The sequence below is a fragment of the Ursus americanus genome, chromosome 2 (genome assembly GCF_024610735.1).
Source record: "Ursus americanus isolate L20-20 chromosome 2, mUrsAme1.1.p, whole genome shotgun sequence".
Lineage (NCBI taxonomy): Eukaryota > Metazoa > Chordata > Mammalia > Carnivora > Ursidae > Ursus > Ursus americanus.
The window spans coordinates 18343241-18366059 of record NC_142128.1 but is presented as its reverse complement, the minus strand read 5'-3'; the positions used below and the strand labels follow the sequence as shown (position 1 = coordinate 18366059).

General features: G+C 50.3%; 1 long non-coding RNA gene across 4 annotated transcripts in view; it reads right to left on the bottom strand.

The window, feature by feature from the left end:
• LOC123778069 (uncharacterized) overlaps nucleotides 1-22758 on the bottom strand; it is a 52720-nt gene extending 29962 nt beyond the window's left edge. For 2 of the 4 annotated variants that reach the window (XR_015727317.1, XR_015727319.1), the window contains exons 1-2: nucleotides 21457-22758; nucleotides 7448-7593 (exon numbers count right to left, since the gene is read on the bottom strand). This is a non-coding gene — a long non-coding RNA (uncharacterized LOC123778069). Of the gene's footprint in view, nucleotides 1-1514; nucleotides 3593-7447; nucleotides 7594-14994; nucleotides 15119-21456 lie in introns of those variants that run through there. The other 2 variants (XR_015727318.1, XR_006775776.2) reach the window with 2 other exon arrangements.
• Between the last annotated feature and the right edge of the window lie 61 nt (nucleotides 22759-22819).

Genomic DNA, 22819 nt, shown 5'->3' with positions numbered 1-22819 from the left:
ACGTGAGCTCTCGAGCCCTCGGCCCCTGATCTGGTTGTTACTGTTATAATAAGTAGCATCCACGTCAGTGCTGGTTCTGTTACTATTACCATGACTGTGACTATATAGGAACAACTCTGTGCTGGCACTAGTGGGGGGATCTCATGTACCCTCAGGACAAGCAGAAGTACAAGCAGAAGAGGTGCTACTCTCCCTATTTTACAGTCAGGGCAACCAAGGCCCCCAAAAGTCAAGGAAGGTGCCCAGCACCACACAGCTAGGGGGTTGTAGAGTATCTCAGATACAACAAGGGTACGGTTCTAGGTGGTTGACCTCTCCCAGCCCTCGGCCTCTGTAGGGCTCCTTGAGACCATGTCAGGGCAGAAAGGAGCAGGGTGCAGAGAGCCAGAGAGCCCACCAAGCATTTTCCACCCACCAACCACAGGCTCTTGTGAGAGATTGAAATCGGCTTCCTTCTGACTGGTCATGTGGGGCCAACCCAGTCATTATGGCTCCTCTTACCTCTCTGTGACCTGGTTCGGAGGTTAAGATTGTTTTTCTTAGAATCCCCAGGCAGTCCCCAAAAGACAACAACCTTCCAGAGGCCTCGTAAAGCTTGGTAATGGGAAGCATATTTCTCCTATCTTCTGCTTTCAGCAAAGTGACACGTAATAAAGATTTTTGAAACCCTCCTAACATATGATAATAATTATGTCATTAGATTGGGGCCAGGAAGTATTGACGTCCAGTACCAAGTTGGTCAGATGGGCATGAAGCAGCCTTGATAAGGATGAGATGGGGGGAGGTTCCCTCTAGTGTCACCCAGGCAGAGCCAACAAGAAATCTGTGCTTAGAACAGGCAAGGGGATAATGGCAGGAAAAGCAGGAGCTGGATTCTGGGGCACAGTTTGGTGTTGGATGAGCTCACAAGTTTGCAAGATGTTACTCTGTTCAAAGCAACTGTTTAGGCAGGGATAGCAATTAATACGGCATTAATGAGTTTCCACTAATAAGTGATGATGGTAATGATGGTAAATATGAATCACAGTCCTTTCTTTCTTTTTTTTTTTTTTTAAAGATTTTATTTATTTATTCGACAGAGATAGAGACAGCCAGCAAGAGAGGGAACACAAGGGGGAGCGGGAGAGAAAGAAGCAGGCTGATAGCAGAAGAGCCTGATGTGGGGCTCGATCCCGTAACGCCAGGACCACGCCCTGAGCCGAAGGCAGACGCTTTAACTGCTGTGCCACCCAAGCGCCTCTCACAGTCCTTTCTTAATCATGTTCATATCCTGGCATTTAACAGAGGCTTAAAATACAGGAAAGACTCATAAAATATCTGTGACTTGTGCTGAATTATATTGGTGGTGACAAAAATATTGGTGACAGTGGCAGTGAAGGCAGTGGTGGTGTTGGTGGTGCTGGTGATGGTGGTGGTGCTGGTGATGGTGGTGGTGTTGTGGTGGTGGTGGTGGTGACGGTGGTGGTGTTGTGGTGGTGGAAGTACTGATGGTGGTGGTGGTGATGGTGGTGGTGTTGGTGGTGGTGCTGGTGCTGGTGATGGTGACGGTGGTGGTGGTGTGGTGGGGGTGGTGGTGGAAGTACTGATGGTGATGATGGTGTCAACTACACTTCAGCTTTTTTTAAAAAGCACATAACAAGATAAAAACATATTATCAAAAATATTACATTGGCAAAAAAAAAAGAATCTGGGCTCTGGAGTTTACTTGAATTTGAATCCTCAATTGTGCTGTGTGGCCGGAGATAAGTTACAAGTCTCTCTGAGCCTTCATTCCTTCATATGTACAATGAAGCTCATAACAGCACAAAACTCCCAGGGCTGTCATGAAGATGACAGATGCTGCTGTAAGGCGCACTGCCCAGCACCCAGTGCCCTGTGGGGTTCAGTAACATTAGTTGGCATAATTATTACCCACCATGCTGTTAGACAAGTAGAAGGGTCTGTCCCCAGGATTCTATGGGGTAAGGGCTGGCATCAGGAGACTCCCTCTCCATGGGGCACCTGGGAGGCTCAGTCAGTTAAGCGTCCGACTCTTGATTTCGGCTCAGGTCATGAGCTCAGGGTCATGGTGGGATCGAGCCCCACGTGGGGCTCTGCCCTGAGCTTGGAGTCAGCTGGAGATTCCCTCTCCCTCTGCCCTTCCTCCTACTCACATGCTCTATCTCTCTCAGAATAAAATAAAATCTTAAAAAAACAAAAACAAAAACAGGCTCCCTCTCTGAGACTCGGCATGTTCTCCAGTGCCGTCTGTCTCAACAGGACAGGAGAGGCAGCCTGCTTTTGGAACAGCTGCTGCAGAAGCTATGATGGAAAGCATGTACATACAACTGGGTGGCCTCTGCCTGGGGACGGCTGGGATAGGGGCTCTCTCAGAGCAGTCTGGCGGGGTAATTTAAATTTTTTTCTTGCACGTATAGCTTCCGCATCTTAGGCCAGTCCTCTGGAAATGTTGTGATCTGTTGAGTCATTTTGTATTCCTCTCCTCCTAAAGCTTGCTGGAGTGGCTGATACAACGGGGCTCCCCGGCTCACAGCCATGTCCTCTGAGCAGACACTGCCCTTGCTCAAACCACACGACTTTACCTTAGTCCCTAATCCTCTCTAAGGCACAACCCGGGCAGCTCTGTCTAGAAATCCTGCCCCCCACCCAGCCCCAGAGGACTGAGCACCAGCTACCATTTCACTCATTTACCCAACCACCTGTATGGAGAGTCCACTATGCTTCAAGTATCTCCCAGCCCACTGGGAAATGTTAGCACTGGGGAGCATGGGATCCATGCTGGGATAGCAGCAGCAATAAAAATGGTGGTCCTAATATCATCTAACGTTCCTTCAGCCCTTCCTGGGCAGCAGATATTATTCTAAGTTCTTTCATTCACTTACTTCCCACAACCACGTTACCAGATACATGAGATTCCCATTTTACAGATGAGGATGGGGAGATACTTACAGGTGAAGCCACTTGCCCAAAGTCTTACACCTTGTAAGTGGCAGGCCAGGATTTGACATCAAGTGGCCAAGCCCGAGTTCAGCTCTTCACCACTCTACTGTCTTTTGAAGGTTATTCAGGAGCACGTTACGGAAGCCCCTAACCCCATCTTGGAGGACGAAGGAGGAAAGGAAGGATGTCTGGAAGCAGGGTTGGCTACCTTGAGTCCCAAAAGATTGGTAGGAGACAGTAGGGTGAAGGGACGCGGAACGAACGTTCTTGGCAGAATAGTTAGCAGCAGCTTGTACCGAGACTTGAGGGTGACAGAGCCTGAGTCAAGCCCAATCCATTTCCCTGAACTATTCCAAACACGATCATCTACGCAGAGTGTAAAAATAAGGAGGATGGGAGGAAGTGACAATTTGTGGTTTCCTTACAATGCAGCAGTCATTGCCTGAGTCAGGATAAGCAACACCAGCTGCTGTAACGAACAAGCCACAACATACCGGAGGCTTACACAATAAGCTTCTATTCTTGCTCACGGAGAGTCCCACGTGAGGCTCCTGGCAGCCGTGCAGCCACTTTCTATGTGGTTACTCAGGGCTCCGGGCTCTTCCCGTCTCATGGCTCCACCATCTTCCAGGGCAAGGGTCATCAAACTTCCCTGGCAAAGCACGATAGTAAATATTTTTGGCTCTGTGCGTCACAGACTCTGTCACAATTGTTTAACTCTGCCCTTACAGCACAAACGCACAGCTCTAGATGATACAGAAATGAATGGACATGGCTGTGTGCCAATAAAACTTTACTGACAAAAACAGGCAGCAGGCGGGATGTAGCTCACAGGCTGCAGTTGGCCAACCCCTGTTCTAAGGTATCAGAGCCAGCCAGCCAGCCAGCCGACAGCGGCGCCGTAAGAAGGATCTCACGGAGGGGAGGTTGGACCAAGAGCCACAACTGAGTCCCGTGGCCACATTCCATGGCCACTGGGACTGGGAAATGCAGACCACATGCCTGGAGGAAAAAGCACAGGGATTTTGGTGAATGTACAGCCGTCTCTGCCACATACACACTTCACTCGCATTCTTCAGTCACTAAGGGGCAGGGAGGTAGGAAGAAGGTATCAGGGGTCCCAATACACAGCTGAGTATGCTGAGGCTCAAAGAGGGCTAGGAACTGGCTGGGGTCACAGAGTCAGTGGCAAAGACCTGTCTGCGTTAAACTTGAAGAAGCAGAGTTTTCAAGGAGAAGAGAAAAAGACTGGGAACTCAACCATGGGAGAGGGAAACACTGAAGAAGTAAGTAAGTAAGTAAGTAAATAAATAAATAAATAAATAAATAAATAACTTCACAATGGAGGATGGGTCTGGGCTCGAATATGCTCAAGCCAGAAACCCAGGTGTCAGCTCTGATTTCGCCCTTTCTCGAACCCAGGACAGCCCCTAGATGCAGGCAAGAGGGGCCTCACACCCCAGAGGACGCTGCCCCGGTCTCTCCTGGCCGCCACATTCTGTCACAGAGCCCCGAGGAGTCAAAGAAGCCCTGATGCAAGCCTGGCCTTCACGTTCCCGACAAAGAGAGATGCCCCAGGACAGGAGGGCAGAATATATTTATTTAATAGTAGTGTTAACTTGGCTTGTAACTATTACACACATGGTAGGTGGATCTCTGTTTGCGCTCTCGCTTCTGTCCTGCCAGCAGGAGGGGGGTGTGTCCTTACCTCCCCGCCCCAAGGCCACCTCTTAGCCTTGGCCCATTGCATCACACTACGCCTGAACTGTTTCCCGAACCCACCCACTTCATCCCAACTCAACTGCTCCCGTGCTAGTCTATGCCATCTTCACCTCTGCCACGGACTGGGGCCATGAATATCCCGATGAGCCTCCCTGTTTCTCCTGCAGCCCCTCACTGTCCTTGGTCCACACGGCAGCCAGAGCCGTTACTGCAAAGTGCAACTCAAACCCAGTGACTCTTCTGCTCCACATCCTCCAGTGGCCTCCTTGTTCTTAATGTACCGTCCAGATTCCTCCGCATCCCACGTACATGTCCTGTTCACCTCCTGCTCATCCCCTACCGTTCCTCAAGCTCTTGCTACTCCTTCACTAAGCCAAACCTGTTCCTACCTCAGGGCCTTTGCACTTGCTAACCCTTCTGTCAGGACCATTCTTCCCCTGATATCCACATCTTGTTATTTCACACGTGGCTTGCCCAGGGATGCCCTCCCTAACTCCCCATCCGAAGACCTCTGTCACCTCATTCCCTTCAAAGCATGGTCACAATCTGAAGGGATCCAGTATAGTCTTAGTCTAATTGCTTATTGTCATTCTCCCCGCAGGAGCATGTCGGCTCCAAGACTGCAAGGGGCATGTTTGTCCTTGTCATCCTCTAACACGGACCTTGTACAATTTACTGCCAGGGTTGGGAAAAGCTTATGCATACTGATTGTAGGGATGTTGGTTGGGGGGAGGGGTGTTTCCGTCTTCATCATCAACCATCTTCCATCTCCAGCGACACTTCGAGGAGCATCCCAGCCAGTCTGCCCAGGACAGTCCCAGTCATCAAAGTCCTGCGTCCATCCTGGGACAGACTGCAGTCCCAGGAAAACCAACAAGGCTGGTCACCCCAAGTGCAGGATAGCACTTAGGAGCAGAGACGCTGAAGCCAGGCCACATGGCATCCACTGAGCCCCAGCTCACCACTCACTCACCAGCTGTGGGACCCTGAGCAATTTACTTAGCACTTTGTGCCTCAGTTTCCCCATTTATAAAATGAGGAGAGTAATAGTATCAACCCTATAGGGTTGTGGTGGGGATTTAATTGCGTTACCATTTGTAAAGCACCACGTGAAGCGAAACGTAAAGTACAACGTACGTAGTAAATCTTCTGTTAAAGAAATAATCTGCATGCCCCAATGTCTCTCCTCATCTAGGGGGACACCAAATGAATACCCAGGGGCACAAGCCTGTAGCTATTTCCCTCTCACTGAGAGTGACAGCCCCAAGGTGGCACTTCCTGTCTCTTGCCAGTCCCGCAAAGCGACCCATTCAAATGCCAGTTGCCGCATATCACCTTAGCTGGCAGAAAGTTGTTCCACCTGGTCATCACCCAGAAACGATGACACTTCACTGTTCTACATGGAACTACAGGCCAGGGCCATTTGTAAATGCTGGCACCTGTCAGTCTTGGCGGAGCAGATGATGGAGAGAAAAATCCAGGGCGGGAGCCGGCCTTTATTCCACGGGCACTTTCCTGCACTGCTTCTCAGCCGAGATACAAACCAAATACAGCAGACCTTTCTTGCACCAGGCCCACCCTCCTGTGCAGCTTGTGGGGGAGAGGGCCCCCCAAAACGGCGTCAAAGTCAACCCCAGCCCAACCCTAAAGGCCTTCTCCCAGGGAGACCCTGGATCCCTTCGCTCCTTAGGTAAGGAGGAGATCTCCGTTGGCTGCACAGGAAAACGGCCTGAGGGACTTTTAGAAAGTACCTACACTCTGACCTCACCCCCATACACATGAATCAGAACATCCTGGGGTTGGTACCCGGCAGTGGGCCTTTTTAAAAGCTAAGGTGAGGGGCGCCTGGGTGGCGCAGTCGTTAAGCGTCTGCCTTCAGCTCAGGGCGTGATCCCAGCGTTCTGGGATTGAGCCCCACATCAGGCTTCTCCACTAGGAGCCTGCTTCTTCCTCTCCCACTCCCCCTGCTTGTGTTCCCTCTCTCGCTGGCTGTTTCTCTCTGTCAAATAAATAAATAAAATCTTTAAAAAAAAAGAAAAAAGCTAAGGTGACATGCGGCATTTGAATGGGAGCCCATCGTGGGGCTCGATCTCATAACCCTGAGATCATGACCTGAGCCAAAACCAAGAGTTGCACGCTTAACTGACTGAGCCACCCAGGCGCCCCAGGATGATACCTATTTTGCCCGGGTATTTGTGAGAGTAAAATGGGATAACACAGCCAGCTGGGGCAGCCCTTTACATGTTCGTTCAATCAGAATCAAAATTTGTGTTGGGGGTTCTCACCCAGGACTGCACATTTCAATCACCTGGGGATGGATGTCATCGCTTCCAGACCCTGCCCAGTAAAGCCTCCCAGGTGAGTGCGCCCTCTGGACAGAATGGATCCCATCCTGTCACCTATAAAGTGGGGGTGACAAGGAGGCTACAGTGAGCTATTACGAGGGCTGGAGGAGTTGACAGACACCACGGTCTTCGGAAAACGCATGGCGATCGCTGTACAATTGTGAAATACTACAGTAGCTCCCCCCTTATCCACAGGGATATGGTCCAGACCCCTATGGATGCTGGAAAGCCCAGGTAATACCCAATCCTGGATATGCTATGTTTTGTCTACACACAGACACCTGTGATAAAGCTTAATTGATAAATTAGACATAGAAAGAGACTACTGACAATAACTAATAATAAAATAGAACAATTGTAACAGTACACTGTAATGTAAGTTGTGTGAATGCCGTCTCTCTCTCTCTCTCTCTCAAACTCTCTTAGTGCCCTGTACTCACTCTTTGTCTTCTTGTGATGATGTGAGATGTTAAAATGCCCACGTGATGAGATGAAGTGACACAGGTGTTTTGACGTAGTGACGACGACATGGCAGGAGGCCCATCATCCACTTCTGGACCGTGGTTTGACCTCAGGTAACTGAAACCTGCAGAAAGCAAAACCGCAGATAAGGGGGAGGCCTGCTCTATATTCTCACCACTTAAGAGAAGAGCCAGGCGTAGGCTCTCCCCCTCCACCCCACCCATCCTACCCCCCTCCCCAGACACATGACCCCTGCTAGGTCAGAGAAGCAGGTCCTCGTGGCCGGGCTTGGCTTCATAGAAAAGCAAATGAACTTTCCTTCTTCTCCTCCTCCTCCTCCTCCTCCCTCTTCTTCTTTAAAAAGAAGATGCTACATTCTACCTAATAAGATAGTGAGAACTAATTAATACGATTCTCTAAATGGGTGCTTCTCAAAGAGCGCTCCCCAGGCCAGGAGCATAAGCATTACCTGGGAGCTTGCTCCAAAGACAAATTCTGGGGCCCCACTCGAGACCCTGCCGAATCAGAATATGCGAGGCTGGGCCGGGCAATCTGTTTTCTCGAACATCAGGTAATTGTGATGCCTGCAGGAGTCTGAGACTATAAAGGGCCCCCAACTGTGCCAGTCCTGTGAGAAAGTTGCCCTAAGAATGGTATTGTTTTTCTGGGGGGACACACTGGACCCCGAAGAATGAGTAATGCGTGGCATCAGCCTTTCCTCTCATCTACAGATTGGGTAGCTCAGAAAACAGATCAATTTTTAAAATTTTTTCTGAACCCACTGAATCTCTCCGACCCTTGCCTTCTGTTTTGCTGTGCTGAGCGGACACCAAAGCAAATTCAGACCTTCTTGGCTGGCCTGCTCCTTTCTGGGGTCGGGCCTGGGTCTCAGGCCGCAGTGTTAGTCACCAGTTTGGGTGGGGTGTGTGGGGGATCTGTCCCCATGGGTTACCCCTGAGATGCCTGTCCTTCCTGTCCACGTGACCCCTTCAGAAGCGGAAGCTCTCTGTGGCCTCCAGAACATGCTTGCGACCCTGGGAACTTCACTGAGGCTGCCTCTGGCACCAGGACCCAGAGCTCGAGAACTCAGATGCCCACAGAGGCTAGGCTGGTCAGAAAAAGGAACCCAGGGGACTGGCTGTGACCCAGCAGCAAGAAGGGGGTGCTGTGGGAGAAGCAGCGAGTTCATGCCAGGCCCTCCGAGGGCAGTCTCATGGGAGCACAGGCCCAGTGCTGGCCTCCTCTTCGAGACCAACTACAAATCAGGATCTGATTTTCAAGAGAAATTGAAATATACCACCTCTTGGATGTTGGCAACTAAAAAAAAAAAGAAAAAAAGAAAAAAGCATGGGCCAAATCGAACATAGCTGTGGGCAGGATGCAGCCCAGGGGTGCCGGGGTTGGGATCTCTGGTCTTAGAAGCAGCCTCTTCCCCCAGGGCCTCACTGCCTCCCCAGGGAGACGCAGGGCAGTGGAGTCCAGGACTTAATGCTCAGGCCTGGCAGCACTCCCCCTCCCGCCCCTCCCCTGCCCCAGGCAAGTGCAGTCTCTCTGCAGTCTGTGGAGGGGGTCCCATTCTCCCCCCAACTCTTGCTCCAAGATGTTTCAAGGCGCCTCAAATCCCCTGCACCTTCTAACTTCTCCTAAAAGGGAAGAAAAGCCAAAAAAGACTTATGAGCTATTTCTTCCTCCCCTTCTGCTATATTTCTCCCCTGAGGCAACAGCTGCCTGCTTTGATGAGAAGGAAAAGGGGGAACTGGAGGAAGGAGGAACAACAGGAAAGAAAGTCCTGTATCAAACTGTGATGCTGCTTCACACACAAAAGCAGATGGGAAGAGGCAGGGGAGGGGGCGTGGAATTCGGCGTCTTCCTCCTGGAGCCATCCGTCTCCACGGGGCGGGGGCTCGGACTGGGTTCCTGGATGAGATGGGGTGGTCAGGGGAGGCATCTCCATCTCCGAGGAGGTGACATTTGAGCAGACACCTGCAGGAAAAAGGAGCCAGGCTGGAACTGGTCGGGAGAAGGCATTCCAGGAAGAAGGAACAGCAAGGGCAAAGGCACCAAGAGCTGCTGGCAGGACCGGGGTGGCCGCAGGGAGGAGTCTGGATTCGGTAGAAGCCCTTCCTGGAGAGTGGCCAGCGGCGGGGGGGCGGGGGGGGGGATGATTGACAGTTTTAGATTACCTCTGGCTGCTGTGCGGAGAACAAACTGTAGGGGGCGCAAGAGTAGCAGCCAGGACGGGTGAGGAGTTGCAATGGTCTGGGCTGGGAGATGGAGAGTGGCAGAAGCCACGGGACTATTGGAGGAACTGGAGACCGGAGCTTGCACGCTTGCACGCGAGCTGTATTTTAGAGGCGCTGCTGGTCAGACGCGCTGGTGTTGGGCAAGGAAAGAGAAGAGGGCATCTGGATGATGCCTTCCTTTTTGCCTGGAGCGTTGTTGACTGTCAACTTGGGTCATTGAGTCATCTCTTTATTCAACAATGATTCATTGAACACCTACTGTGTGCCAGCCTCTGGCTAGACCCCGGGGAGCAACGGAGATCAAGAATACAGGGCTGCTGTCCCCAAGGAGCCACCCTAAATGACCTGGGCTTTCTGTGACGCCCCCTCCTCCAAATTGCAGAGAGAGAGGGTTAAGAGGGGGCAATGTGTCCCCCACTCCCCTCAAATGAAATATCCCTTCATGGAGTCAGCAGATCTCTACTATGCTCCTACTGTGTGCCGGGCACAGGTCAGCAGTGAACAAGACGTATCATGAGCACCTAACCTAACCTCACCTACAGAAAAAAAATCACAGCTTAGTCTCGCCCACCTTAAATGTACGCAGAACACTTACATTAGCCTGCAGTTGGGCAAAAGCATCCAACACAGAGCCCACTTTATAAGCACGTGTTGACTAGCTCCGGTAATTGGATACTGTTCTGAAAGTGGCAAACAGAAGGGTTATATGAGTACAGGATGACTGTGAGTGTCCGCGGTTGACCCTGACAATTGCCTGGCCAGCTGCCCCTGCCCAGTGTCACACAAGGATACGCACTGCATGTCACCAGCCCAGGGGGAAAGAGCCACACTGAAAATTCCAAGAATGGTTTCTATTACATACATATTGCTTTCACACCCTGGTAAAGTCGAAAAATCCTGAGTTGGGCCATCGAACATCGGGGCATCTGTAGTGGGTTTGGAACGTGACAAGGGATCACAGGTGGAGAGAAGCCAGGAGAAGGAGAGCTCCAAGCTCTAGGCAGGGCAAGCTGGAGCCTCAGAGGCCCTGAGGAGGGTACATTCTAGAAGCAGCAAGGAGCCCCGGGGAGTTGGGGAGGCTGGAGGCAGGAGAGCAGGAGGGAGGGAGGGCAGAGGAGTAATAGCCCCCCCCCCCCGTAGGGCCTTGTGGACCAAGGGGAAGACTTTGGGTTTCACCCTGAGCACAACAGGGACTCAGCAGAGGGTCCAGCTCACCAAGGAGTACCCCCTCTGCTACTCTGCCGTCCTCCTACCCACAGCCCTTGTGTCCCTGAGAGGGCCAGACACAGCCACCCACTGTCAGGGGCTTCTCCGGCTCCCCTGGCTCGGCTGCTGTGTCTCTGGGCTGGCAGTGCACGTGATTTACAAGTCCCTCCCCAGGATTGTGCATTTGGGGGCATCTGTTCCATGTTTGTTGCTTCTGGCCAGGGCTCCTTCACAGATCACATCCCCGCCTCCCTTCCCGGCTAATTCAAACAGCTGGTTACCGCTCACCGATTCCCCGGCTCTAATTGCCAAGGGAAGAATTATAAATAAATGTGTACAAGCAGACAGATGCTGTCATTTAAAAAAATCGATCCATCTAGCAAAAATGCCCCACTTAGGACTGAAGTGGCATACTGCAGAGCATGTGTCTTGGTGGCATTTTTAATGAAATCAGAAAAACAATGGCGGAGCTCACTAATGGATTCCAAAGGAGAGCATGGCCAAGGGCGGAGGGAGGGACCTTGTGGCTCCAACGTCCAGGACCCAGAGCCATAAAAGAGACACAGGGCCCCACTGTTCTTCCACACGTGCATCTCCCCTTTGTCCTTCTTCCAACCCAGTATGACCTCAAGTGGGGCTCATTCAGTGTAATTTTATGAGTCTCAGAAGCAGTCAGCAACCCTCACGTCGTGGCTTCTAGGAACCTCGATCCAGACTGAGCTGTCATCCTCTTTGCTATCCTGGGTGCACAGTGAGGACATCCCCTCGCTTTCCCTGTGGCCAGGTTTGTACTAAGAGGCCGCTGGAACCAGAGCCGAGGTGGCCCATCGAATTCTGCGTGAGATCTGCCACCATCTTTCCCATGCCATGCATGGACCGAAGGAGGAGGACTTGGAGGCTCCTGCAGAGGGCGCGGCCTTGGCTGGAAGGAGTGTGGGTCCCTGAATGAGTACGTGGAGCAGAGCCTCCTGTCCATTTGCATTGAGGTGAGACGAGAGAGAGAAATAAATTTACTGTCTCAGGCCAAAATTTAGGGGAAGTTTTTACTCTAAAAATCCTACCCTGGCTAATACACAATGCATCCCAGAATGAATGAATGAATGAATGAATGAATGAATGAATGAATGAATGAATTCCCTGAGCATGTAATAAAAATAATACCTAATTATCTCCTTCGCACATCACAAAAATCTCATGTAAGCAATGGCATGAGCCCATTTTTCAGACGGAGAAACTGAGTTCAGAAGGCTAAGGAACCCGCTGAAAGATGAACAGCCAATAATAAGAGTAACAGCTACCATTCACTGAACACTCACTATGTGCCAAACACTGCATTACATGCCTCATACATAGTATCTTCTTTATTCCTCAAAAATTCTCATAGGTGTTGTTATCAGCCCTATTTTACAGAGGAGGGAAGTAAGGCTTAGAGACATGAGTCAACTTGCTCAAGAGAAGGAGGGAGGGTAGGAGGGAAGGAAGGAAGGAGGGAGGAAGAAAGTACGATTCACACTAGAAAGCTAATAGCGCCTGTGCTTCCAATCCCAAGGAGTCTCTAATAATTAGCTAATCACATTGCAACTTAAAATACCAGCTTACCTCCAATCAGGCCAGCCCCAGAGAACTGGAGAGCTGCACTCACCCACGCAGGCACACATACACCTTAAAGGTTAAAACCGTTACACAAAATAAAACATATGGTCACCCAAATCTGCATTTATTACATCTAATTGGAAGAGACACAGTCAAGTACGTGAATATTTTAGCAGTTTCCAGCATGCAAATCACCGTGCCAAGGCCCAATTACCCGCTAATCAGCACACACAGGCCCGGCCTTCGGTGCACTGGGTTGGAATGACACTCCATCCTTTCCCTCTTGGCTGTGGTGTTGGGGCGTTCTCTCATGGCGAGTCAGTTATCATTTGCTTGTGCCTTTAAACAGGAGCCGAGGAGCAGAAAGCCTCGAAGCACCCCCTCTCACCAAGTTTATACCCGTGATTGATGTCTAGAGAACATTATGGGCAAAGGCAAGCTATTTGGCTCTAAAATCCAATAGAAAATCCAGATCTTTTCACGTAATCTCTGACTAATAAGCTTTAATGAAGAGGTTTTGATGGTTGTTGTTCAAGCCACAGGACATACAGGGAACAAATGGGAATTAACAGAAATTTCCTTTCTGGCCAACTCCAATAAAGACCAGAGTTCCCACGCCGACAGCAAGACAAAAACACAGTGGCAGTATTTGCCCAAATGCTACCCATTTGCAGCTTTCCACTGAGGATTTTCGCCATGTCTGACTATCCCCTAGAAAATTATTCACCTATTTTTCTTTGAAGCACTCATTTGGGGGGGGGGGTAAATCTTGCATCATTATGTAAATGAAAAATCCAGGATCACTCACCCTATTTAAAAATTGTATTAGTCAAGAAAGATTAGGCAGCATAGCAATCATAGTTGCTCCCAAGAGTTCAAAGGTTTAACACAGAATAACTGATGTGGGTTGACAGAGGCCCCACTCCGTCAGCGAGAGCCTCAGCAGACGGAGTCATGCCATCCTACGACGGGCAATAACAGAGCTGGAGCAACGCTCATGGGCTTTCAAATCTTCCACGCACAGCCCATTGGCCCCAAATAATCACGTGGCTCCACCTACCTGCAAGGGGATTGGGAAATATGGGGGTGCACACTCATACTGGTAAGTGGTAAATGTCTCTGCTGCAGAGAGTAGCTCCCAAGCACATAAAATGAAAATAAAACAATATGACGGAGTTCTTCCTAGAAGGCTGTGCCATGAGAATGCTCCGAGCCAGAACATGACAAAAGAAAAGAGATTCTCAAGCATTATAAATGCACTACAGACGTTTACAGCACGAAGCTGAGACTTTCCCCTTGACCCCAGAGCGAAAGGACTAGGAGAGACGTGAGAAGGCAACGGCCGTCTCACACGGGGACCCAGTGTTAGGTACGGTGTGTCCCTGTATCACCTGAAACCATCTCCAGGCAAAACCAAACCATGGAAAGAGTTTCTTTGAAGCAAAATAGAAACCAGACGGGGATGAAGGGTGTTTCAAGTCAGATAAGAATCCTTGGGCGGGCGACAGCATCACTGATGTGGCAGGGGTACTTTCCAAAGATGATGACACCAGTGGACCGCATCTCATAAGCTCCGATTAGGTGACAAGGACAGACCTCTACCAAGAGGCGCAAGAGTCTACATTCTCTCCCCATGATTCTGAGTGGGCCTGTGACTGCGACAGAATTAAACTCCATGACTTCGGAGGCTTTGTTAAAAAGGGTGTTACACCCCAGCAACCATGAGTGCACTTGGCATCCAGATCTTAGGTTCTAAAACCATTCTCCAATAACAGGTACCAGGGCTCCTTGGAGAACTGGCTGATGTTGGCACTGGGGCGCGAAATAAACTCAACAAGCCTGGAGCATCTTACAGTGCCAGAAAGTGAGGAAGTGGTCAAGCGCGCGCGCGCACACACACACACACACACACACACACACACACACGCTCTGAACGATGGGGGAATGAAAAGGTCATGGAGCCACCCTGAAGAGCTCCCCAATGGCCAACACTGGAACAATTCAAGCAACAGAGTAAATAACACACTAGCGGATGATAATCCAAAGTAGAAAATAAATAACCATGAGTCAACACGGATATAAATCAACGATCGCATAAATAAATAAATCGGGAAACACAGACAAACCTCTCATGGAGAAGAATTCCAAGTAATCTCTGTAGATGCTCCGGCCTCAAGGACGTAGAGCACCGCTCCCCACTCCCCGTGTGCACGCTGCACAGAGCTAGTGACTTCCCCGCAAAAACTAATTGTGTGGAAAAGGGGGACGAAGAGCAATTTTACGGTGGGGACACCACTGTGGCCAAGTGATGGAGAGGAACGCCAACAGGGATCGTCATGCTGATGGTACGTGCCCCCAACATGACGTGTTCAGAAGGGCCTTTCCCCTCTGCAGTCTTGGTCCCCAAAACCCAACCCCCAGTGCAATCCCCAGAAAAACCTCAGAAAGATCCCAGCTGAGGGACCGTCTACAAAATGCCTCACCAGCACTCCTGGAAACTGTCGGAGTCGTCAAAACACGGAAAGTACGAGAAGCTGTCACGGCCCAGGGGCACGAGGACACACGACAATTCAATGTAATATGGTATCCTGGATCCCACAGTCTATCCTAGGACAGAAAAAGGACCTTAGGTAAAAACTAAGAAAATCTGACTAAGGGATGGGCTTTAGTTGTAAAGTTATAAGAATGTATCCATATTGGCTCATTAATTGTGACAAACGTACATTAAGTTAATAAAGGAAATAGGGGTGGGGTACCTGGGGACTGTATTATCTCAGCAATTTTTCTGTAAATCTAAAACCATTCTAAAATCAAGGGGTTGTTTCCTTTTGTTTGTTTTTAATTTTTTTTTTTTTTTGTAAGTAATACCGCTTCTTCCTGGTTCTCTCTTTTAGGGCACAGACCTGAGGGGTCCTGCGCTGACTCATGCAAGCCCCCCTCCCTGGCACAATGCACCTAGAGATGCCCAGAGAGCCCCAGCGGTCCCAGCCCCTGGAGTCTTCCCAGCTGTCCCAGCCTTCCTGGCCCCAAGGGCCAGATGTGGGCCAGGGGCCCTTCCAGATGTCCCCAGCTCCTGGCCTTCTAGCCACTCCAGCTGACAACCAACTGGAAGATAGACTAGCTGTCCCCACCAAGCTCTGCTCAAACTGTAGATTCATGCAGAAAATAAATGTTTTCTGAAGTCACTTTTAACACCATGATGGTTTGTCACGCGGCATTCGTTCAATGGGACAACTGGTCCGCCAAACCGAGTCGGGGCATTGATGGCTTTCCCCTATACATCTGTCTTTGCCTCTGCCAGGGGCCAGGCAGTGGACACAGAGTCACAAGAACTGGGCCCTGCTCTTCAAGAACTCTCCTGTGAGTGTTGGAAACTGAGTCCCACAAGAGGAAAAACAAATAACAATGCTGAATCCAAGCAAAGGGGTGGATACAGTATTTCCGAGACACAGAGAAGGGAATGAATGAGTCCCAGAGATCCAGGGATGCCAGAAGAGAGGAGAAAGAACAACGTTTACTGGGCACCTAATAGGTTTCACTGTTCTAACCAGGTTACAACATTTATATGAAGTAATCCTTCCAATTCCCGCTATGGTGTCATTATACCCCCTTGAGATAGGGAAACTGAGTCACAGAGACATGAAGGGATTGCTCAGGGCCTGCCAAGCGGAAGAGATAGATGTGAAGGTTCTCGGTTCTCCTACCTATAAAACGAAGGTATTGAATAAGACGCACGCCAAGGATCGTTCTGCCTCTGAGGCTTCGGTTACATGTGGTTATTTGTCTGCCCAGCATCTGTTCCCTTTCTTCCAGTAACAGCAGCCCAACTACTACGAGCAGAACTGCCCAACCTCCACTCTCAGTCAAGAGGGGAAACTCCCAGCCTCGGCCAGTGGCAGAATCACATCCACCTTGCACAGCGATTGGCTCAGGCAAACGCAGAGTGACACAAACCAGGCCAATGGGAGTCTTCTCAGGGTCTTTTGCTGAAATTCTTAGGAAAGAGGCACTCTACTTCCTCCGGAGTTGCCAAACCTAGGATTTGAACTTGGGGTTGTCAGGGGCTATCATAAGAAGAAAGTCGGCCTGGAAATAAAACCGGCTCAGAGGAAAAGAGAGGCCAAGCCATGAGGCAACACCATCTGAGCACCTAGGTCCAGCCTTGCCTGAAGCCAGCTCAATCCTCGGAATTTTCTGTCCTATGAGTCAAATAAATGTGATCGTTTGAATTGGATTTCTGCAATTTATAACAGAAAGATGTCAAATGCAATTCAGTAACAATGATTTGGGCTAGGGTTTGTGTCTTTATTTTTATTCCCCTTATTGGTGTTAAGTTCATAAAATGTACCTTTTTTATCTTTGTAGCTGTAACCCCAGCCCCACCAGTGCCTAACAGTACCTGGCACGTAGGAGGTCTCAGGAAAGTATTTGTGGAGTTACAGTTCCCCCACCCCTGCAGTCCCCATAGAAAATCAGCTCAGCCTGAGGACAGGATAGACTGTTCTAGTCTTCCTTCTGCTTCACCCTCAGAAGCATTAACACACCAGGCTGCGAGGAGCTCCCAGAAAGCTCCTGCAGCTGGGGGCCAGCAGGGCCAAGACTAGGCTGCTCCTGGCGAGCCTGAGATGTCTTCGCAGCAGGGTCCAGTGTGGCAGGACAGATCTGTAAGGAGCAGAGCCCAGGCTGTTCCCTCTCAAGACAGCCCGGAGTGTCAAGCTTCCTCCCCCACCGCTTTCATTCTGGACCAAAATTCCTGCAGGAAGAAGAGCAGCAGAGGCTCCAAGATCACAGGTCCGTTGAGATTGCAGAAGGAGCCTGGTGGACCTTGGAGATGCAAGAGCAGGGTGCGAGGCCTCGAGGCAGCAAACCCAGGATGGAAGTACATGCCTCCCCAGGCCTCCCGGTACCACTGGTGGGAGTGCCCACACTCAGGGAACTTTGCTGTAAGTCACCACCAATGGCCTCTCCTGCCCTGCCCACCCCCACCATCCCCCACAACCCCCTCCTGCAGATGGGCTGTTTTCTTTGCCTGGAACACTCTCTTCCCATGGCAAGGGATCTGAATTACTCGTCTTCCCCTTATTTAGTGGGGTGGGAGATGGCTTGGTGGAGACAGCTTGTCTCTGCCCCGTGACGTCCAGGGTTCAGCTGGGAAGACTCCTACGGTTGGGGCTAGAACCTCCCGGAGGCTTGTTCTCTCGGCACCTGCTGCCTGGGCTGGGATGACTCAAACACTAGGCCTCGGGGTAGTCAGATTTCTCACAAACAGCCCCAGGCTCCCGAGAGTTCCAGGGAACAAAGCAGAAGCCACCTCGCTTTCTGTGACCCAGCCCCAAAGTTCCATAGCGTCCCTCCTGACCAGCTCACAGACTCTAAAGAGAGGCACACGCTGCACCTCTCCATGGGAGTAGTGCCAAGGGCCTGTGGCCATTCTTTAACACGGCCCCACTCCTCCCTATCCTTGTCCACTTGTGACATGTGCTTGCGGCCGCCTATGCCTCACCCGCCAGGACACTCCTCACAGTTACCCTATTTCTCACACCTCTGCCAGGTGTCTCCTCCCTCTGACCGTGCCTGTTCCCATGCCCCCACTGGCTCCTGGGACTCCAGCCACCCCAGACTCTGCGCCCTTCCTTCTGCCTTGAAACTCCCTTCCGGCACATGAATACAGGACCTGGTCTCTCACTTCCTTCAGGTGTCTGCCCAGAGGGCACCTTGTCAGAAAAGTCTCTGCCATGTAAAATAGCAACCCCCATCCTACATACACCTGGCATCACCCGGTTCTCCTTTCCCTGCTTTACTTGTAGATTACACACATGCATACGCAAGCCTCTTGCACTAGGACTCAGAGTTCCTCTCACCAAGTGGTGGATTCTCTTTCCTCACCCACCTTGAATGTGACTCGCCGTATGACTTACTTTGGCCAATAGCACGTGACTTGACTTAGCCAACAGAAGTGCTTTGTGCCACGGAGGCCTCTAAGCCTCGAGAGACTCGCAGTTCCCGTTCCGTCTCGTGGAATCCCACCACTGTCATGTGACCAAGCCCAGGCTGGCCTGCTGCGTGATGAGTGACCACTAGTCCAGTTATCCCCACTGCCCTGGCCAACCCCCAACTGACCACCAGACATGTGAGTAAGGCCATCTTCACACAAGCAAGCTGCACCAAGACCAACGGAGTCAGACGCAGTTGACCCGACCATCCAGATCTCTGTAGTCCTAATGTTTTAAGTTATCCAGTTTGGGGACGGTTTGTTACACAGCATTATTTGCAGTAATGGGTAACGGATACATGCGCTTAGCTCAATGCCTGCATGAAATACGTGCTCAATACGTATTTGCAACACAAATGAATTGATGAATAACAAAGAGGAAAATATTTGTCTTGTTGGTCACGATCACGCCAATACCGAACACAGTGCTTGGCATGTATTGAGGGATGATGAGGAGAGGGTGACGGGTCCTATTATGCAGCCAAAGCAACCAACAAAAAACCCTTTGGCTTTTCAAGGGCTTAGGAGAAAAACATCCCCTGGGATCCATGGAGGAAGGGAAGGTAGTAGTGTTTAGTCTATAAGGGAGCAATGCTTGAGTCTGTCCTGACCAGGATCTTTGGGCTGGCTGCGGTCTGGGCAGTGGTGTGTGAGAATCCAAAGAAATACTGGTGGAGGAGGGGCTGTGCAACAGCAGGAGAGAGGACCTAGCCTGGCCAGGAAGCTCTGGGCCCCTCCTCAGGTCGGCTTTATGCAGCTTCCAGAACCCTCTACCACCTCCCCCACCCACTGTTCCAGACACCTGTGAGACCCAGAGCTGCCTCTCTCAAAATGCAGTTACCATCTGCCTCTGAGTAGTCCAGATAGCTAGTGAAAATGCAGAATCCTGGGCCTGACTCCAGAACTGCTATACCGAAAACTCCAGGAGCGATGGCCAAGAGCCTGGATTTTAAGAAGCTCCACACTGCCCTAGGGGACCTATGGACACAGAACAGGAAGGGGGGGGGTCTGTGCTAATAGGTTGGAACATAGGGATTCTGGAACAGACTAGGGACTAGAGGCTGGAGACGTACAGCCGTCCTATCAATCCTCACCAGCACAGGGGATACAGGATCTTTCTTATACCCATTTCATGGAGGAGAACACTGGAGGCTCAGAGAGGTAATTAGTGCTCCAGGCTGCCTGACTTCCTGTCAGCGACTTTTCGCTTCCATCCCAGCGGCATCCACTCAACAAAACACTTTGGCTTTTGTCTTCCTACTCTTTTAAGGTCACTTCAGGCCACTAGCTCCTTGCTGAGGTGGTAATGCTTAAGGAGAATGAAGGCACCCAATGAAGGCTGGGTAAGTGACCAGCCTTAGGTCCTCCAGTGAATGGAAGATTCAGTAGGGGAAGGTTTCCACATCATCTTTAAGCAACTGGAGTCAATTAAATGTCTCTTCTGTGGACAAGCTAAAGGTTGTTTTCCAGCTTAGAGTTTTGTTTGTATGTGTGTGTTTTAAATAAATTCGGTAATTAAGCCACAAATGTTCCCAGCACACTTGGATATATTTAAATTACAGGCTGCTGATCAAACAGAAAATCCACAAACATGGACATAAACGGTGCCTTTTGTTGGTTCCCCGCCTTCCCGCAGCACTCAAAGGGTTCTGTCAGCTTGATGGCCAATTCCAAGGCTGCCTGGGACAAGGAGAAATAGGGGGAGGGGTGGGGACTGGCACTGACACACGGGAAGTGAAGCCCCACAAAAGACTGTGGTTCTTTTCTTTTACGAAAACATTTCATTGGTGCCTAGAATTCATCTCAACAAGCCAGTTTCGAAAACACAAGTTGGCAAAAGGGATGTCTGTCTGCCTGGCTGGCAGCACTCCCTACTCACTGGGACAGACCAGAACCCCATTCCTGATCACTGTGGAAGAGAATCAGAGGGTCTGTGTTCACATCTCTTTTGACCCTTTACTGTGGGGCCTGTTTGGGCTCCTAGAGGCCCAGTGTCCACCCTCCTGTAGTCTCTGCCCACCCACTGTCTAACAAAAAACAAAACTGGAAGTATTAAAGGCAGACTCACTTGTAAGCATGATTGCAATGGGGGGAGGGGTCTACTGTCCTAGAGAGAAAGCTGTGACCATAAGGTCTGCAGAGCATCTTCAGGGTCAGGCAAAAAGATTTTTTTTTTTTCTTTTATAGGCCGCAGAAAAGAACTAGGAAGTAGGATGATAAGGTGGCATACTGGGACAATAGGTCAGAGAATATTCTGCCCTGTTCTCAGGAGGGCCTGTCTGCTCCCTTAGGCTGAAGGTGTGCCAAAGTTCAGGGCCTGGAGGAAGACGAGAATTTAACCAAACCTGGTTAAGGAGCATTTTGCTTGGATTGATTACTGGGGACAAGCAGTTCACTAATCACTTATAAGGCAAAGAATGGGAATTTGGAGGGTCTGTGTCTGGCCTTGCCATAGGTAGACAGGGCAGGGCATCCATGAGTCTTCCCTAAGTCCTATGGAAAAGGGGGTTCTTGGCAGCAACCTGTTTTCTGGAACACAAAACGGTGAGGGGAATTCCTTCAATCTTCACTGTTTTCTAGGAACACAGGGCTCAGGCAAAATTCAATGTTGTCACTACTCAACTGGGGGTGATAATAATAATTAATCTATGGGTTTAGCATTTTTTGAAAGATTTTAAAAATTTTCTTTATTTGAGAGAGTGCATGAGAGCAGCAGGAGGGAAAGGGGCAGAGGGAGAGAGAGAGAGAATCTCCAGCAGACTCTGCCCTCACCACAAAGCCCGACGTGTGACTCAATGTCACCACCCTGAGATCATGACCTGAGCTGAAATCAAGAGTCAGACACTCCACTCAACTGAGTGTCCCAGGCGCCCCATGAGTTTACTATTTTTAAAGTGCTTTGAAAGTACAAGGTTTATAGTAAATGCTCAATAAATATTTGTCAATCTCTTACCTGTGAGATCCTCCAGGGTGAGGGGCTGAGCTCACTTGGTGTTTTCTTTGATGCTCCGTACTTCTTAGAACTCACTGATCTGCTGAATGGGCCTTGAGCAAGCCCCAGTCTCCTTGTCTATTAAGACAGTAATCTCCAGGGGGCGCCTGGGTAGCGCAGTCGTTAAAGCGTCTGCCTTCGGCTCAGGGCGTGATCCCGGCGTTCCGGGATCGAGTCCCACATCGGGCTCCTCCGCTGGGAGCCTGCTTCTTCCTCTCTCACTCTCCTGCTGTGTTCCCTCTCTCCCTGGCTGTCTCTCTGTCACATAAATAAATAAAATCTTAAAAAAAAAAAAAAAAGACAGTAATCTCCACCTAATAGAGCTCTTAAGGTAATTACATAATACCAAGGAGTCTCAGGGCCCCAGATAATGCCCGACACATCCCTGGCGAGCAGTGACAAAGACCCTCTCCTTGAACTAACTTTAGTCAGGCCCTTCTGAATCCTTTTTCTGACTAGGCCTTGACCTTGGGCATTGTCCGTGGCTTGTTGAGTCCAGTTTCAGCAAGAATCCTATTGGGTCAGTTCAGCAAAAATCCCCCACCTTTGATATCTGCTCAAATTCCTTATCCTCTACCCTTGATATCTTATCACTCTGGCCTATGCGGTTGGTTTAGCAGAATTCCCCTTACCCCTGGTGCTTCCTCTTAGTAATTTCCCATCCAGTGACCTAGACCCTGCTCCTTGGCTATAAATCTGCACTTGTCTTTGTTATATTTGGAGTTGTGCCCACTTCTCCCTATCACAAACCCCACCCTCCCCACCCCCATTGCAGAGGTAAGTAGTCTGCCTTACCACCTTTGACAGGTGTCATGAATAATTTTTTCTTTGATACCTTCCCGTTCCTCCTTGGACTCTAGACTCAGTATGAGCAGAACTTTCTACTGCGTCTGTTCAACGCTTCAAAAGGCCTGAGTCCCTGGAGGCCACAGGCAGTGTGCTCAAAACTCAAACCCTCAGGAATGCCCACACCATTTGGGGTCAGGAGTGATTCTGGCCTCCCCACTGAAACCCAGGATCTTCCCACACCCACGAGCCGTGGAGACAGCACTTGCGGGTTCAAATTTAGGATCTGAGGCTTTCCCAAAGCACAAGGATTTGGCCACTTTCTTTCGCTGGGCATTGGTTGACCTCTCTCTAATCCAGGAAAATGAATCCTCCTAACTGTACGGTTCAGATGAAATGGTGGATGTGGAGCTGACTAGCCCACGAAGTTATCGGAGCTGAGGAAGTCTCAGCTGTCCCCCACGTGGGAAGAGAAACCGAGGAAAAGGCCCCCACCCTGGCTTGCCGCCACCACCCGCGGGCCTTCGAAACAGGACGG